Raw genomic sequence first — 19,326 nt, forward strand, 5'->3', positions numbered from 1 at the left:
ATCTTTTACATGTGTATGGTCAGGCCACAGACGAGACAAAATTGACCAGTTACGGGTATGAATGGCCAGTCACAGGAGACTGAATACTAGCTGCAAACTCTTCAAATGTCCTGTTCTCGCCAGCCTTGTTTCTGTGTTGCTCGGGGTCAGTTTCAGCCAGCTGTTCTTTCTCCATGAGCTATTTTGGACGTAGTAATGTACTGAAAGATAAATAGAATATTGTCTGGATATTGCTAGCATTTGAGTCCAGGGCATTTGATCAGACTAAATAGTGACTATACTTACAAGTTGAATAGGATAGAGAAAAAATGAGGGAGGGACCTAGTGATGGAGGTGCAGGGAGGGACCTAGTGATGGAGGTGCAGTTTTCCATCACTATTTGCTAAGTACATCTCTTCAGGAAGGACTCAAACTATTTTAATATATTGCCTTGTTTCCCTGGAACCTTTCTTGGGTTAGATAACAGTACTATTACCATATTTTCTCGCATACAACGAACATCTCCCCTCCCCACCCCAAATTGGGGTGAGTATTTTGAACGAAGAAGCTGCTTTCTTCTCCAAAAAAGAAACTGCCCTACAGACACTGTGCATGCCAACACTTCTTTCTGCTCAGCAAACTGAATGAGCAGTCTTGTGTTACCTCTCTCAGAGATGTAGCTATTGGCTGAGCACTGTAGCTTGTACCCAAAGCAGCAAATGAGCTATTGGTGCTGTCTTGATGAAGCCTGTGATATGGAAACACCAGGAACTTATGTAATGAACTAATGACGGTAAAGATCTAACAGTCTTGCTACTGTTGTAGCAAGGCTCTGGGGCCTAACCTTGTGTGACAGTGTAAGATCTCCTGGGAACATTTATTGTCCAGGAAGTGTGAAGACAATCTTCCACACCAGAGAGCTTCTGATGCCACACTTTCTGCATATTCTATCTTTCCAGGAGTACTTACGCTGTGTCATGTAACTCAGCCATAACCCTGGAAAAATATTTTTTTCTACATTCTGCCTTCCAGAAACAAATGCATCTTTTACTTTGGGGAGTGTGGTGTGCAAAAAAAAATGGTATCTTATTTGTAGAATACTTACAAAAATATCTATTTTTATAGAAACTCTAAAAAGTTGTAGCTTGAATTTTTTTTAATGGATTCATAGATTCATAACCTAAATTGTTACTTTCCAAATGTGCTATTTAATACTATTTTTTTCTAGCTTCTGTCCAACTCAGCTAAAGAGGAGCTATTTACTGCATACTGCTGTGATTGCAGTGACAGGATTCTATCAAAAGAGATGCGTTTGCAGTTTTCTTAACATTGCAGTTTTGTCCTATTTCAACAATGTGATTTTTATCAGCCCTGACAACTTCTAACAAAAAAGAATGATGATTTAGTACAAAAGTAATAAATTACACAGTAGCAAATAATGTTGTTCTTCCATAGGATTAGAAAATGGTGCTGGCTGTATTCACGCTTTGTAGCACCGATGGGAATTTTATTGAACACAGTGATATGGTCCTGAGAGATAAGAGCTTGACGATTGAACAAGTGCTGTAAATGAACTGGTAGTACATGATTAAATAGATTTCATTTAGATTTATATAAAAAACCTTAGGCACCTTACAAAAGATTCATAGTGTACATATCTAGTCGTCAACTTTACCAGACTTTCTAAATTTTTAAAGTTAACAATCAATCTCCCATGAGCTTTCTCCTCTGTCTGAAACAAAATTTGGTCTTGCTTTGATACAGTGGACACAAGGACTTTACTTCCTGTGTGGTTTATATACTTTATGTGATATAACTCACATGTACATTAACCTTTTCAAAAAATATCCATTGCCTTTAGCAAGCCCTTAATCATTCATTAAAATGACACTAGTATAATATTTGCATGGCTCAAAAAGCTTCTTGTTCAGAAATCAGTTGTTTTGACCTGTTTTGCCGCCCTACACTGCCAAATGTGGAAAGTCTGACTCACCCCCAAGAGGTCTCAGCTAAGAATTCCTTGGAACTTTGAATGAAAAATAGAAATGTTGAGGGAACGCATTTACCTGCCCTGTGAACAAGTCAGTCACTTCCTGGTTCTGTTCACAACCCGTTTGGGCAAATTTATTCTTTAACATAAAACTACAATCCAAGTAAATATAAAACAAGCGAAAAAACACCCAATAATCAAAACTCTATTCCTTGCCAAAGGACAAAAAAATCCCTAGGATACCTTAGCTACCATCCATATTTCCTTCACAACTTGCCTGCCCTCTCTCCCTCCCTTTAGGGAGTTATCTTAAATCTTCCAGCTGAAACCTACCCTTATTAGCAAATTCTTTTCAGCGGTGGGTGGACTTCACTTAGAACAGGGATGGCTGCTGCTTTATTTTTTCAAGTCCTTGGAGAGGAATGTGCTTGTCACACTTTAAAGGTAATGTAAGCTTACTTCAGCTATTTTAGGTAGTTTTATATATCTTACTAAAGGTATGGTACTAAAGGTATCTTACTAAAAGGTATGGTAGAAAAGGTAAGCATGCTCTGTCTCTATTATTAGAGGAATTTAGAGCTTTGTGCTGGGGTAAGGGCTTTTAGTGTTGGATGTGATCTCTCAGTTGTTCTGTGTAAATGTGAAACACCCTAAACTCTAAAATTTGAAAAACCCTTAATTTGAAAAGAGTAGGAAAATAATGGTATTGTCTTTTGTATCTTAAGACCTGGTTTGTGGTAGAAGAATAGCCACATGGTGACAGAAGTGTTGCCACTTTTTCTTCTTGTGCAGCTGGTGTTTAAAGATTCAGAAGTCTGCTTTCCAAGCTCTGTGGGTGACCGTGATGATTCTGATATCTCTTCATCTTCAGTACAAGGGACTGAAGGTTATAATATCATGTCCCTTGTGGTTTTTGAAGGAATTAAATAATAAAGCTAAAGAAGAAATAGTGCAGAAAAATGCCCTTCCCTGACTAAGAAGGAGACCTAGACATGTGAATTTGCTTCAGAAACCGTGGACTCGAGAAATTGTTCTTATTCACCCTCTCCAGGAGTCGCATTTCCCAAAGTCTTCACTTCAGTAGTACTCAGCTTGTAGGAATCATTCATGTCAGTTCCCCAGGGAGTAGGAGTGAGTTGCATTGCGTGAGTTACTGTAGGAAGGGCACTGATGATTTCTCTGGAAGGAGCAGTCCTCCTGAAGATGCTGTACTAAAGGCAGTGTGCGTAAGGCTAAGATTGTGCTGTTTGTTCCCCCCACATACTCCTTTGCCTTCCATGAACTAAGGAAAAGTAACTGGCAAAAGGGGCCTGTGGGTCAGGAGCTGATGTAAAGGAGAGGACTTGTTAAAAGCACAATAAGGCGGGACAAAAGGAGTTTTGTTGCTGAGTTCTTGTTCTAAACTTTGGAAATTTCCTCACTGTTCTCCCCACATCCACAAAGCTTGTCATAGAAGGAAATTAGATTTGTTGGACAGTTGATAAACCTTGATCGTGTTGTTCTCCTCCAAGTGTTTAGAAATAAATTATTTGATGACATGTTCCATGATAGTCTGTAACACAGATCAGTTGTAGAAAACTAGACTTCTGTCTTAAACCAGTGAGTCCTCGTCACCGTTAGTCCAATGAAATCAAAACTGTAGATGAATCACTAGGTTATGATAGGCCCCTCTTTCCAGAAAGCAGTAGTTGGTAGGCTGGAGTGTCGTTCTAGCACACCAGGTCCAAGGCAATATTCTAAAGCACTTCTTCAGTGCCAGGTCAGGGAGGAATGGCTATAGATAAGAGGGAACGGAGAGGTTTCATCCAAAGCTGGAGACTAGAAATCTGACCTACATTCAACTTGGTTGTGTTTTCTCTTTTTGAAATGTTAGGGCTGTGCAAAATGGCAAGATTCTGTTTTGACTTGAGTTTTGAGGTTTTGATGGAACAGCGTTTCATTTTGAATTTCATTTCGATTCGAAACCGCTGTTATGTTTCTCTTCACACTGTTTCAACACTGTTTCGACATTTTGCCCATTCGCTATAAGGGGGAAGCTTCAAACAGCCTCTTTTATCCGGCAGGCAGATGGGGGCCCACAACCCCCGGGCATCTGCGGGGGCTGTGCCAGTCCTCCCTGGGCTGCGGGCCCCTGATCTTCCTGCTAGATGAGGGAGGGAAGTCGGGTGCTGTTGCCTGGGACCAGGGAGCTGGGGAAGGGAACTGAGCCCAATCACTCAGTTCCCCTCCCCAGCCCAATCGCAGGGCTGGGGAGGGGAACTGAGCCTGGGTGCAGTTCCTTTCCCCTGCACTGTGATTGGCTTCCTGCAGCTCAGCCACGGGAGGCAAGGAGAGCCCAGGCTGAGCTCCCGGCTGAGCCACATGGGGCTGTGGAGCCACTGGGAGCACAGCCCTGGTTCTCTCCATCTCCCACCACCTGGCTGCTGGCTGCTTCGAAACTCAAAACATTTTGAAACTTTCAAAATGTTTCAACTTGCCTTGTTTTGTTTCAAGGCTGTTCCAAAGCCCTTCATTTTGATTTGATTTCTCTGTTTCGAGCTCGAAATGAGTTGAAACAGTGTCAAATTGAAACAGCCGGTGAAATTTTGCACAACCCTAAAATTTATCCCTCCATGTCTGACACCTCTCACAGATATAGATGGGTAGTGCTGATGGATTCTGTGTGGGAAGTGTCAGCATATGTATTTTAAAAAGGGAACAAGAGAAGTAATTTTCCTTACTCCTAACTGCTGTTAGGAGCCTTTTTGTGTGCCTATGTATTCAATTTCTCACAGAGGTATGTTATATATCAGTCAAAGTGGTAATGTACTCTGTACTTTATAAAGTGCCATGTTGATTACTAAAGAGTGGTATAAACTCTTGGATAAAAAGAGAGTGAATCTTGGCTAGGACAGTGTATCCCATTATTCTGATTTGTGATTTGCATTATTTTTCTTGGTTTTATTGGCTTTGATGCTGGTCTGTTCTAAAATCCCAGTCTATAAACAGTACATATATTTGCATGCCTTTAGTTTACACTACAGTACAAGCAGTGTCATTCAGGTCAAGGAGTGTATATGTTATGAGCAGTGAATGCTTGACTGTATTTTCAGGATAAATCTATAGTCTGAGAGACTCCAAATTCAGTTTCCTTCATAATCAAGGATGAATCTGTGATTCTTTTCCCCCATCCCAAGCCTACTATAGTTATATGACTTCTGAACTTATATATGATGATTAGGAAGTCCATACTTTCTTTTATTGTCCAAACTCTGAAAAAAGATCCACCTCCTTTCTTCATGTTTTAGCTGTACAGTATGAGTTAAAAAATAAAATGACACTGTGAACTAAATACATCCCTGATGTACCAGAACAGACTTCCTTGTAGTTATGTAATGTAATGATTGGTTCCTGTGTTTTGTTTGAGGCTTTAATACATGTTCTATACTACTTTTTTTAGTATTAAAATTACTCTAAAACTGCCTTTGCTTAGAAGCCCAGACTAGAAAAAAGATGTAAACTCCAAATTAAGTTAAGGATGGGTCTCTGCTTTTCTTGCTAACAATTTGTTGGCAAAACTCCAGCGGCAACTGCATAACAGGGTAATTAATGTACTTTAAAAAATATCTCTGAAGCACCTTGAATAAACATATGGCTTGAATTGTCATTCTGTCAATTAGCATCACAAGTGTAAGACTGCTGAGGGGTGGAAATAAGACATATGTTTGTACAAAACCAATTTTTAAAGGTCAACTGCACCATTTATACTGAAAATGAGAATCAATATTTATGCAACAACATGACTGCCAAATAAAATTATAAATGGAACCTCTCTGCCATTAGCTTGTAGATATATGTCTAAAATTTCAATTATATACCTAGGGGAAAATAAAATGCGCTAAAATTTAATTTGGATTGTGAATGCAGTCTCATATGGAAAGTTAACTGTTTCCACTGCTGCTTCGTTCTGTTATTTCTTTGCTGTTTACTTGCTTACTTTATTCTGTTTCATTTTCAGTGCCCCATTTCCCCCTATATTATCTTGTCTACCTGGATTCTGATTTTATTTTCCCCTGTAATTTATCCATTGCAGTAATATGATGCCTCTGCCTCAACTGGCTAATTAGGTATAGTCATAAAAATCTATAAATAGAAGAGGGGATTGGGACTCACCCTGCAGGAAAGCTAAGTAGCTCTATGTACATTTTAACCATTTGGTAATTGATGTTTGTTCTGCAGGAACAGAATGTAGAGTTTTCATATGCCCTGGTGACTGGCAGTGGTGCTCTCTCTGGGTCTGCACGGAAGAGTTTAGTGAGAATCTTTGCAAATACCGTTGTCTTCATCATATTGCCCTATACTTTATTTATATCTGCAATTTCAGTGCAAAGGAACCTCTGCCATATTATGAAAAATAAAAATAAATAGAGTCATTCTATTTTTTATTTTTATATTATACACTCATTTAAGTGGGGATCAGGGCAGGATTGCAATTTATAGATTAACTCATTCAGAGGCATGAGCTTTCACGAGCTACAGCCTACTTTGTCAGATGTTTTATAGCATGCTTTGTCACAGCATCTGACAAAGTAGGCTTTGGCCTATGAAAGCTCATGCCGCCTAACTTGAACCTTATGTGGCTAACTACCTCTTTCTACATACATTTAATTTGCATATTCCTGTATTTAACAAATGTATTGCCTACATGATAGAATAGCCTTACTTGAAAGATTTCTCAGTAAAAGTGCTGTCAAATACAGGCTTTGTTTGATTCATTTAGTGTGTGGTATTTTTAATATGTTTTGGTAGCCACTGAAGTTGGTTCAGATTTTGAAATGTCAAAATTTTTGTGAGAGAAACAAGGATTTCTTAGGCTGATATATTTTATTGGACCAGCTATATAGTTGGGATTGTTAGACAGGCTTTTGAATGCATGGTATTCTTCATCACGTTTTGCCACTGATTAAATACTAATAGTCCACTATTTAAGTTGGTCAAACACACTGAAAAATTCTGCAAAGGCACGTGCAAAAAATAGTTGAAATCTTAAAACCTGTGAACATTTTTCAGATAATTAAGCTAATTGGCTGAAAGTAACTGGTTTGGACATTGCAGTGATTCTGCAAAAGAATGTTAAAAAGGATACATGAAACTATGTACATATCTTTTAGGAATTTTTTAAGAATTACTACCCTCATGCCTTTAAACAAAATATTCCCTAGTTATGTGAGGTCGCTCTTAAACTGAATAGAGGATCCAGAAATATGTTTGCCCAGCACCCTGTGCTAATCATTGCTGTAGGGTTTTATCCTTAACATTTTTTTTTTAGTCAACCTGTCATGGACATAATCAAACTATGTACTTTATTGTACCTTACTTTGGCCAAATGTCCAAAACTGCCAAATCTAGGTCATGTTTGTATTCAGCATATAAACCATATATATGTACCGAAAAAGGAGCCTTGTCTTGACTGGCATTGCCAAAAGAGGTCTGACAATAAGTAGCTTAAGGTCAGTTTCAACAAATGCTGGTCTTCTGTAAGTAAAGATGTGGCACTTGTTATGCCAAAGGTGCTTTCTGTATCTGAACATGCTGACATTTAGGTTCTTTTTAGTACGTGTGATGTACCAACTACCAGCTTCTAGTTTTGACCATAGAATTGTAAAATGAGTGTGTCAATACTGGTCTTGAAAGCATTCAAAGACTATTTAGTTCTGTGCTTAGGGCTATATCCACAAAGGGTCTTAAATGTGGTGATGCTGAGCATTACCATAACTGACTTTTAGGTGCCCGATTCTCCGTAGAATTCACAAACCTGAATTTGACCCCTAGGTTGCATACACAGTGAATAAAGAGAGTTATGCATCTAGGAAAGGAATTTGCAGAATCCAGCACACAAACAGGGGGTGCCTAATAGGAAGTGATGAAAAGTAGTTAGTTGAGACCCAGCTTGGATTTAGTTAGTTTCTTCCATGCACATGTTGTTTCCTCTAGGAAAGAGGGCCATCTTCTCCTAAACCTGTTGCCTCAGAGATGGAAATGGCGTACCTATCTAGTAGACTTCTTAATTTCAGAAGAGTAATGAAATGGAATACCCGTCTCACTCCCAAATATCAGTCTACATCAGCAGACACACTTTAAATGTGTGGTATGGCAGAAATAGACTGTTTGAAAGGGTGGATAACAGAAAAATTCAGATTATCCTCAGAACTAATAGAAACATGGGGCATGGCCATATAGCCAATTTACCAAGGGATAAAGGAAATTGTTGAAGGCAGTTAGTACAAAGAGGCCAATGCATGATAAAGCACCATCTATTTTTATCCCACAGATTTTTTTTCATATATTCATAATCACCCAGCACCATTTGCTGTTTATTGAACAGACTAATGGAACTCTGCGTCTATGTCTTCTAATATTTGACCCTTTTTCATCTGAAGTCCTGAACCTCTCCATGTATTTGTAGCTTTATTGCTTTCATGTTGGTAAGCTCTCCTGTTATTAGAAAATACACACTGATATTTTTTTCTAATGTTTTTAGTAGCCAAGACCATTAATGCTTTTCATTACTCTAGCTATCCTTTCTCATGACTTTTCCAATGTTATAATGTCCTTTTTTTTAGCAATAATGTAAAAAGAAAAATATGTAGGATTTCAACCATGACCTTGCTAGTCCTGTTTAAGGTGTTGGAATAATTTTCTTTCACATGTAAGATATCCAATACTTCTTTTTGGCAATACAATTCTTCTACTTTAGTTGAACCTTAAGCTGGTATATTCATCTAAGACCATTTCTAGACCTCTTTCCAGCATTTTTATAATATGTAACTGTTGAGCACTTATTTCTATAGATCTACTGCAAGTGGAATAATATTGTTATCTAATAACTTGATCTGCGTACATTGTAGAAAGATATTTACCTGCCTTTGATATATTTTTTTTATTATTATTCCACTTCCCACTTATATTTGCATCTGAGAAATTTTGTATTTATCTCATGGTGCTGCTAAGATATTTATACATAAAGGATACATTTTTGTTTATTAAAGTAATTAACTTCACTGAGAACAGAATAAGGCCCAAATATGGAAAATAACACATTATAAATAGGTGGCTCCTTCCTCATAAAAAGGCTGCAAAAAACATTTCAATTCCTATTTCAGCATCACAGTAATTATAACAACATGGGACTGAAGCAAGCAAATGCCAGGTAGCCAGCCACATCCTGATTAATAAGCCCTTCACCAGCCATGGCTTTATCACTGACAAGTTGTCTGGTCTAGCTGGCAACTTGACACTGCAGATCCTATGATGGCTCACTTACTTTCCCTCCCCCCTCCCACACAGATGCTGCTACTTCTGTAGATATTGTGTTACAAATGTTCACTATAAATCATGATGCTACAAATTCTTGCTGACAAGGATGAGTCATAGTGCTGCAGTTCACTGGATTAGTCCGATCCTGTTACCTGGTTTTATGCTGCATGTGTATTTGTGTGAATCACCTCCAAAGGCACTAACGACAAGATTAACAATACGTTATTTCATACAATTTCTCATTGTTTTTCCATCTCTCATTGATTTCATAGAAGATTAGGGTTGGGAGTGACCTCAGTAGGTCATTTAGTCCAACCTTCTAGCCAATGCTTTGTCTGCTTGGTTCTTAAAAACCTGTAAGGCTGGAGATTCCACAACCTCTGTGGGTAACCTGTTCCTGTGCTTTGCTACCCTCCTGGTGAGAATTTTTCGTAACACCTAACCTAAATGTCCCTTGCTGCAACTTGACACCATTGCTCCTTGTTCTGTCATCTTCCACGACTAAGAACAGTCCAGCTCCATCCTCTTTGGAACCATTCTTCATCTATTTGAAGGCTGCTATTAAATCCCCACTCCAACTTCTCTTCTGCAGACCAAATAAGCCCCGTTCTCTCAGCCTCTCCTCAGAAGTCATGTGCCCCAGTCCTCTACCCATTTTCATTGGACTCTCTCCGATTTGGCCACATCCTTTCTGTAGTGGGGGGCCCAAAACTGGACACAATACTCCAGGTGTAGCCTCACCAATTGTGAATAGAGGGAAATAACAAATTCCTTTGATCTGCAGGCAATGCTCCTACCAATGCAGCCCAGCCTTCTTTGCAACAAGGGCCCACTCTTGGCTCATATTCAGCTTCTCATCCACTATAATCCCCATGTCCTTTTCTGCAGAGCTGGCATTTAACCAGTTGGTTCCCAGCCTGTACCATGGGATTGTTCCATCCTAAATGTAGGACTTTGCATTTGTCCTTATTGTATCTCATGAGATTAATTGGAGGATTGGACCAAAAGTAGTCTAGGTCTCTCTGATTCCTACCCTTACCCTCCAGTATATCTACTATTCCACCCAGCTTGATATCATTTGCAAACCTGCTGAGGACATACTCCATCCCATCTTACAGATTGTTGATAAAAATATTAAACAAGACAAGCTGCCGGAACAACCCCTGTGGTACACCACTTGATACCACCTGCCAACTAGACATCAAGCCATTGATTACTACCCTTTCAGCCTGATAATCCATCCAAATTCTGTTCACCTTAAAATTCATTTATTCATCAAACCCTTACTTCTCTAGCTTGTGCTGCTCCCTAAGTCCAAAGCTAGATCTTCAAACCCTGACCCCAGTACCATCTAACCATGAAAACACCTGAATCCAATGTGCTTATATGTCCACCAATAAAGATCCCTTGATGACAAACACACCCATCTGCTGCTGGACCCATTAAGAACTAGCTAGATGTTGATGGTGTCAAACAACTAGGTACTTAAGGTACTCTTACATGCATGGGCTACTGGTGCCTCCTGAGTCAGGGGAGGCACTTGCCCTGCCACTGGCCAGTCAGTGACCTGGGGGGTGCCCCCCATGTCTGATCACACCAACCAGGTGGGGGGGGGGGGTTCCCCCACAGCTGATCATGCCAACCTGCAAGTGCCAGGGGTGCTTCTTCTGGCACCCCCACTCCCAGGCAGGTGCTCTTGGGGAGGGGCAGGGGCACCAGCACTCCTGCCTGCACCCCCTACACATCACCTAAGCAGGGAATGCTGGCTGTCAGGGGCTGCACGTGCATTGCTGTGCACCCCCTATATGTCGCCACTGTTTACATTTGCCCCAGGAACTGGGGTGGGGGGTGGGGAGGGGAGGCACTTTTCTTAGAGTGGCACCAGGGATGCTTGAACTAAAGCTTGTTTGACAAGCTTTTAGTTCAAATGCCACTGCTACCATTTTTAAGCACAGGAATGCTGATACATGAGATGCAGGAGGCTGCTGGAATAAGGCAATTACTCTATTAATTGAGTCTGCTCTGATACATTAGTATTCCATGAACCTCTGCGCTCGTGTGTAGGCGTAGTGGGTTCAGGCCTAAGTCCTTCTGCTATTATTAACCTTTCTTGCTTATAAGATCCAATTCCATACGCATTTTCAAACTTGAGGCCTGCATAAAACCTAGCTATACATACCGAGTAATTTTTAAAAATCCTATATCTGAGCAGTTATAGCCCTTAAGATGTGAAGAATCTAGATTCAAATCACTCCTCTCTCCAAGGAAATTTGTACCTTTACTTCCCACCTGCCAGATGACTGTTTCAATCACAAAGATATGTGGTTTTCTAGGATAAGACTCTCTCGAGTCCTACCCCACCTTCTGTTGATGGGAGGATTACAGGGAGTAATTAAATATTCACTGGTCTAGAGGGTGAAAAGAAAAATCAGTAAGCTTCACTAACTATCTTATGGCACTTCTCATGGAATATGCATTAGCACCATTTGAAGATGGAGAAGCAAATATCCCTCTTCTATTATGCTAGTATACACTGATATAATTCTGGCTGCCAAAAAGGAAGAAGCCATGCTTTTGTGTTGTTGTTCATCATCAGCATCCTGAAACAGATTCATAGAAGTTTAGGGCTGGAAAGGACCTCATGAGATCATCAGGTCCAGCCTCCCTGGTCTGGGCAGGAAAGACTGCTGGGCTCAAATAAACCCAGGAAGATGTGTCCAGTCTCCTTTTGATGATCTCCAAGGTAGGTGCCTGCACCACTCCCACTGAAAGTCTATTCCAGATTCTGGTCACATGAACCACAAAGAAGTTTTTCCTTATATCCAGTCTGAAAGTGGTGCTAGCTAGTGTAGCGCCACCGCGCCTATAATAAATAACAGTATTTATGTTTGAATGTACACAGTCCTGAAAAATGGAAGATGATTAGAAGAAAAGTTTTACAGGATAAGGGAATCCTTCACCCACTTTTCTGGGATATAAGGAACAGTCTCTCACTTTCCGTTCTTTTGCCTTTCTTTTATCCCTCTATGGAAGAAGACCACTGTCACTTTTAGCTGTATGAAGTTGACTCTATATTTCATGGTAGAAAATATACTAACTCTAATTTTGGAAGAGATTAGAATAAAGTGTATAAGGGATATTTATTGCTATATTCATAAGTATGGGATTTTGTAGTTCAGTTAAACCACAGGAGTCGCAATTTACTCTGGGCTGGAAATAGAAAAACCTCAGAATGGTTGTGAAGTTTAGGAATGATATATATACAGTGGTGTCAGCAGAAAAAAAAGTAAAATGTTTAAAATACCACATGGCCAGGGAGAATGTTTAGGGCATGAGCATATAAGCAAGTTACTGTGAAAGAGTTATCATGCATCATCTGGTAACTGCTCGTAACTCTTACCCACATAAGTAAAAGCTAATGTACAGTGAACTCAGCTCTTTCATTGACTAGGTGTTGTATAATATCCCAGTGTTTCTGCCTTCTGGTAACCTATATGTGTTTCAATACCCACAGTTATATAGTCAAAGTTAGGATTACAGCATATGGTGACAATTCTCAGCCAAAGGAAAAATATATGGGGAAAAAAACATGAAAAAGAGAAATAATTATAAGAAAATAAAAGGGATTTTCAGTACAATGAAAAATTAATGAAAACAAGTATTAAACTGAATTTCAACACTGAAGGGTACTGATCAATTAGGAAAAGGTCAGAATAGGATAGGAAGTAAACAATTTCACAATATTTTATAACAGACAGATTTGAAAACAATTGAGACAACAGAACTTGGAGAAAATGCAAGTAAAATAGAATTATTAGGGCTTAAAAATCAAGAAAAATGTATTTGGCATTCATAATAGAGTAGGTTTATAAATTAGCCAAATAATGAGTAAATAAATATGATTATTTCAAAAAAGATTTTTTATATTGTAAAACAATGTGGATATGGACCAAAATAGAATGTTAAAAGAAGTACAAGTAAACAAAACAACTACAAAAATGGACCATGATACAAAACCCTTAAACTAATTCTAGATGTTAGAAAATAAACTAGAAAGGGGAATTTTTGAACAACTATTTCATAGGAAAAGAACATAACTGGAGGCAGAGATGCCTCCTATAAAATCAGTTACCGCCAGCTACCTGACACAAAAGTGAGATGTAAACAAGAAAAACTCAGAAAATATAGGATATAAAGCTGTAGCCTAATACATTTTGGAAGGAGGCACACAGATTCATGACATGGAAAGGACCAGAAAGGAATGAGAAATTGAGGATAATTATTAAGAGCAGTTAAAATACTGGACGTTTCATAAGTCCACTAGAAATCAGCTTGTAGTATAAAAAAGAGCAAGGCTAATGGCTAAAGAAGCACCACTACTAATTAAAAGGTGTAATAGCAAGATGCTGCATAGAAAAATTACATGGCAATGAGAACAGGGAAGATGACAAAAGAGAAAAAAATGACATCCTAAGAAGTAGTAAATGAGAAAGAATGAAAGGAAGAGTGTGAATAACATATGGGTTATAAATGCATACATTTAAATGCAAAAGTAGGGGGTTATTGAAAAGGACTGCAAGAGAACACAGATATTTATTGACATGAAAGGGAAAGGACATCTGCTAAATAAATCAAGGTAAAGTCCGGTCTGGGGTTTCAGACATGATGTACAAGGGAGTTGAGTGATGTAATTGGTGACCATTATCTTTGAAAACTTGTGGTGATCAGGAGAGGTCCTGGATAATTGGAAAAGGGCAAATATAGTGCCCATCTTTAAAGGAGGGGAAGAAGGAAGATCTGGGGAACTACAGACTGGTCAGCCTGTGACTAGGAGCAGTCAGCATGGATTCACCAAGGGCAAGTCATGCCTGACCAACCTGATGGCCTATGATGAGATGACTAGCTCTGTGGATGTGGGAAGAGCAGCGGACATGATATACCTTGACTTTAGCAAGGCTCTTGATATAGAAGATTTAGAGTTGGAAAAACTTAGAGTTGGAAGGGACCTCAGGAGGTCATCTAGTCCAATCACCTGATCAAATTAAGACCATCCCCAACTAGATGACTCTAGCCAGGGCTTTGTCAAGCTGGGTCTTAAAAACCTCCAATGAAAATGGATAGAGGGCTGGGGCACATGGTTTCTGAGGAGAAGCTGAGGGAACTGGGCTTATTTAGTCTGCAGAAGAGAAGACTGAGAAGGAGTTTAATAGCAGCCTTCAACTACCTGAAGCGGGGTTTCAAAGGGAATGGAGCTAGATTGTTCTTCATGATAGAAGATGACAGAACAAGGAGCAATGGTGTCAAGTTCTTGGAACCACACGAATTAAAGCACCTCCACCCCACCGTCTCCCAGAGCACATCTGTAAATGCCCTTAGTGTTAAAACTGTGTTCTGATCAGTCACATGGTACTGTTTACTAGGATCTGTGTCATGCACAGCTTGCTGATTGTTGGTCCCAGCCCTGGTACCTCACTGGAGTCTTGAACCAGTTATGGTGTGATGTGGTATGGTGCCAGGACTGTTACCAATGATCAGCTGATTGCCCTGGGACCTTCTGGAGTTGAAAGCACCTGGCTTTCCATGTGATCTTGGAAGAATCTGACAAGTAAAAAATCCAGGATTCTTACCCTTGACATGTGACTTTCCTTGTCTTATCTAGAGGCTTGGTACATCAGAGGGATCCATGGCTGATATTATGGCTGAGTGAGGACTGTAGATTGCTTATTATCTCTGTGGAACAGTCTAGTGTTGGTCAAATGCATAATATTTAATATGATTTGGACATGCTCCTTGTGCAAAAAATAGGGACTTTGCTACAATGTGAGCACACTTAGCATGTTTTACTGGTTAAACACGGGGCTACTCTCATTTTTAAGTGCATTTAATACATGCTAAGTGTAATATGCAATGTGGCTGTAAGCTGCTATTTGCCTCTAAGTCAGAGCCCTATAATCAGGACGTTCCTTCAGCTAGAGTCTTCACCTTTAATTTACTCTAAGTCCTAGACACCATTATTTTAACCAAGCTTAACAGGCATATATGAGCACTGTACATTCTTCCCTTGATTTTTTTTTCTTCAGTTTTTTGATTGATCTCAGTGATTATTGCTCCTAAATATTTACATTTCTCTACCTTTTCCACATTGTCATTACCTATACTTACCTTCCTGTGGTCTTGAGATTTATTTCTGGATGTGAGGTTAACTAATTATAATAAATATCAGTTTCCTCTATATCCATAAATATGACTGAACAGAGGTGCAGCAGGGCGGCTCTGTACCTGGGTCAGCCATGACATCTCGGGCAGCATGAGCTGCCACCAAGCCAATAGAAGTGGTGCAATTACCTACAGGAATGACTATTTCTGTGCCCCCCATGAAGGTGGCACCTGGGGTTGCTGCCCTATTGTCCTTCCTATCTATGTCTCCTTTGTTACACTACTATGGCTAAATCAGGATGAATAAGGAAAACCTGAAGTAAAACTACTTTTATCAAAGATGCAAAAAATTCACCTCCATCCCAGTCTATTTCAGCTTCTAGATCTACAACAATCTGTCCATTTGCCAGTTCACCCAGACTTTGCTTAAACTCAAGCTATGCTCAAATGAAAACTGTACTGAGCATTTATGGCTCAAAAATATCTAGGACTCTTATTTTTCACAAACTGGAGCAAACAGCTTTAGATTTCAACAATTGCTTATACATATTTATTCATTATGTTCTTTGAGGATGATGAGCTTTCTTATCAGTGAACGTGACTTGAAGAGGTGTCAGATCTTCTTAATAGCTTTGATTCCAATTAGAAATAGAATACATTCTAAGACCTTTTAAATCCATCATTTTATTGCTAATGTGGCACAACAATAAGTAGCTGATGGTGTTGGGAAGTTCAACAGGAATCTGCTGTTTGATAGTAAACCAGTTTATTCCTTTAGCTTATGTAGTCCTAAATCTGTGACCGTGACAAATTTAATATCCTCTGAGAGCTAATTCCTAGGGACTTACTAAAATTGCAATTTTATAATTTTCATGGACACTGAGATTTTGGGTAGGCTCTGTGATAAAGTGAGGGCTCTGTGCTTTTGGCAGGCTCCCTGGAGCGGGGTGGGAGGAATTTACCAATAATAAAAAGCTGGCTCCCTTTGGGAGGGGTGAGGGTCAGGGCTGTATGATAGACAGCCCTTGCAGCCAATCAATGCTGAGGGGGAAGACCACTGGGGCCCTTGGCCAATAAGACACAAGGGGAGGGGGGTGCTGCCTCACTTGGCCATGAAAATGGTTGCCAGCCCTAATCTGCCTGCAAAATTGACCAGCAGCCACCTTGAGTTCACTCATTACCAATTTTACTGTATACAGATCCTTTTCATTCTACTTATTCCGAAGTCTCTTATAGACTTTATAGAATTTACATGCCTAAGAAAAGGTTGAATACCTTTTTATTGTTCATGTTTGGGTCTATCAGACAGTCCTGGTCTGGTAGAACAGTACGAAAAGGTAATAACAGACAAACTACATTTACTGATGATGAGTTTGAGCTGGTACTCTACCTTCTTCAAGTTAGAGCCCTGTGTTTTCATTTTGTTCTGACAGTGAAATAAATATTTGGCTTGCCTTGGAAGCTCATAAACTTAAAAAGTATTGATGATGAATTGATAAGAGATGGCCTTTGATTTAGCACCTGAGCTTTTCATTAGTAAATTGAATTTTTCACTTATTCTATTTGGCTTCTAGTAATGGCCCAATGCTTTTATCTGATGAGTTTTTATGTGGTATAAGGCCTCCTCTACACATGCATGTAAAAGCACAATAGGATCTAATCTGTGGTCCATACAATATAGGATCTAAAATGTGATCCTTCTGCATAACAGGAGACGTGACTGTGGGATCCAGATTAAGATCCTATCACACCTTATTGCTGTACAGGGGGACCTGGGATCATGTTCCTGGGATCCCTTTATACCAGCAAGTAGGGCACTTGCAGCCCTGGTGTGTGGGATGTAGCCAAGGCTGTGAGTTCCAGCAGCGGTGGGACTATGCCTACCCAGTTATGGGGAGCGTGATATGATCCTCACAGCTAGGAGATCACAGCTTCTACAATCTCCCAGCTATGGGGGCATACTATGGATGCTTGGGGCTGGAAGCTTACAGTCACACCCTGCAGCTGCCAGGACCCAGAGTCTTGCAGCTGCTGGGCACTGCAAGGGCTGAGAGTCCCATCAGCCTCAGCTGGGCATGGTGCACCCCTGTGGCTGCAGGGGATACCCTGCTAGATATGCAAATTTAAAGTTGAATAGCAACCAGATATAAAGTTAGTACACATTTTTTAGGTCTAACTTTATAGCTGGTTGGACCCTTTTATGGTGTGATAGGCACTTTTCATGTGTAGCTGGTCTCAGTTTAATTGCCCAATTAACCAGTTAATTGCACAATTGCAGTAACATGTGGAGAGGGCCTAAGAAGAAGAATGGTTTAATTCACTCTGGTTCCTACTGGATTGATGTCTGTATCATACAAGCAACAACCATGGATCATGCATGGATTGCCCATATTTCCTGGTACAGTGCAAGAAGAATGAACTGGCTTCTCACCACAAGTGTGCAGTCCATTCAGCCCATTAATAAGGTACAGCTACTAGTGGGGTGTGAAGGAGCTTATGTTATTTTTGCTTGCTTACACTATTTCTAGTTTTCTTGTCTGATAGCAGTAAAAATACTTTGTAACATATATTCAAGTCAGATGAAACTCTCCGTTCCCATTTTTATTGCTATTGTCTATTAAGATACTTGTGTACCATACCAAGGGTTTCTCTTTTCTTTAAAAAGTTATAGATTATTTTGTAATTCAGTAGTGCTCACATAGAAATATTTATATCCTGTGAAATCAATAAGCTATTAAAAACTCTCCCCCTTGCCTGGTCCTCCCTCCAGTGAAGTGGGGGTGGAGAGGTTGTTATGCATAAGTATCAGAATCATAAAAAGCAACAGGAGGAAGTCACTTAAGCTAAACACTTCAGCTCTTCAGCTTTTGGGGGTTTGAATCTCAGTGGAGAAAAGAAAAATTATAATGGAGGATGCCAGAACTATTTCATCCATTTGTGGCATTTCTGTGTCTAATTTAAAAGGTCTTACTCTTGATCCTTAGAAGAATGCTGCCAACTTGAATTTTGTCAATTAAAAAAAAAAAAAGTAGATACAGAAAATTGCATGAAAAAAACCCTGTAAAACTTGAGTTCTTCCTTTTCATGCTCTCCATTGATTTCTTTAGGGTTGGACCTGAGGGTGGCAGTTAGCAGTTTAGGAAATAATTTGCACCTACTCCATAAAACATGAAGAGCTATGCTGACTTGAGCATCTGTGTCATGCATAATTGACAGCAGCCTTCATTCATGAGATCTGATTCTCCCCTCCATCCCCCAAAGTCTTTTCTATAAACTGTGTCAATATTCAGCTTGTCTTTTTCAGATTTCTAAAAACCATGCTTGGGCATGTTGATCATGTTTTTGTAGCGGAGGTTGTTGATTTGAATTTTTTTAAAGTGGAAACTGTACCTATAATACGTGCTTATATAGACTGCAGCAAAATCAAATATTTTACCAGTTAAGGAATAAGGCAGCCTTGGACATAGTAAATAGAATAGAATAGAAGGTGTGCTTCTCGATACACTAAATAATCAAGGTGGTAATTAGCATCTTATAATGCAAAGCCACAAAAGGCTATCTCTGTGATCCAGTCTGACCCCCTTCATTTTCAAGAAATGATACATTTCATCTTGACTGCTAATGCATTTTTAATCTAATTAACTCATGAATATCTGCACTGATGGTATCCTGACCCCCTCCATTAAGTATGTTTTACCTTCATCCTATTTATTACAACTAGTAACTTGCAGTATACTTAATTCATATGCTGCATTTTTTCTTCTGTAACTATTGCTGTATTTCCTAAAAATATGAGGAAATATTTCTTCTTTTATATAATTATCCCAGTTATGTCACATGTTAGACTTGAGTTATCTGTTTGGACACAGTGATCATTTGCCTTTTATTGGTTTAATCTTTATTCT

The sequence above is a fragment of the Alligator sinensis genome, unplaced genomic scaffold (assembly GCF_000455745.1).
Source record: "Alligator sinensis unplaced genomic scaffold, ASM45574v1 scaffold615_1, whole genome shotgun sequence".
Lineage (NCBI taxonomy): Eukaryota > Metazoa > Chordata > Crocodylia > Alligatoridae > Alligator > Alligator sinensis.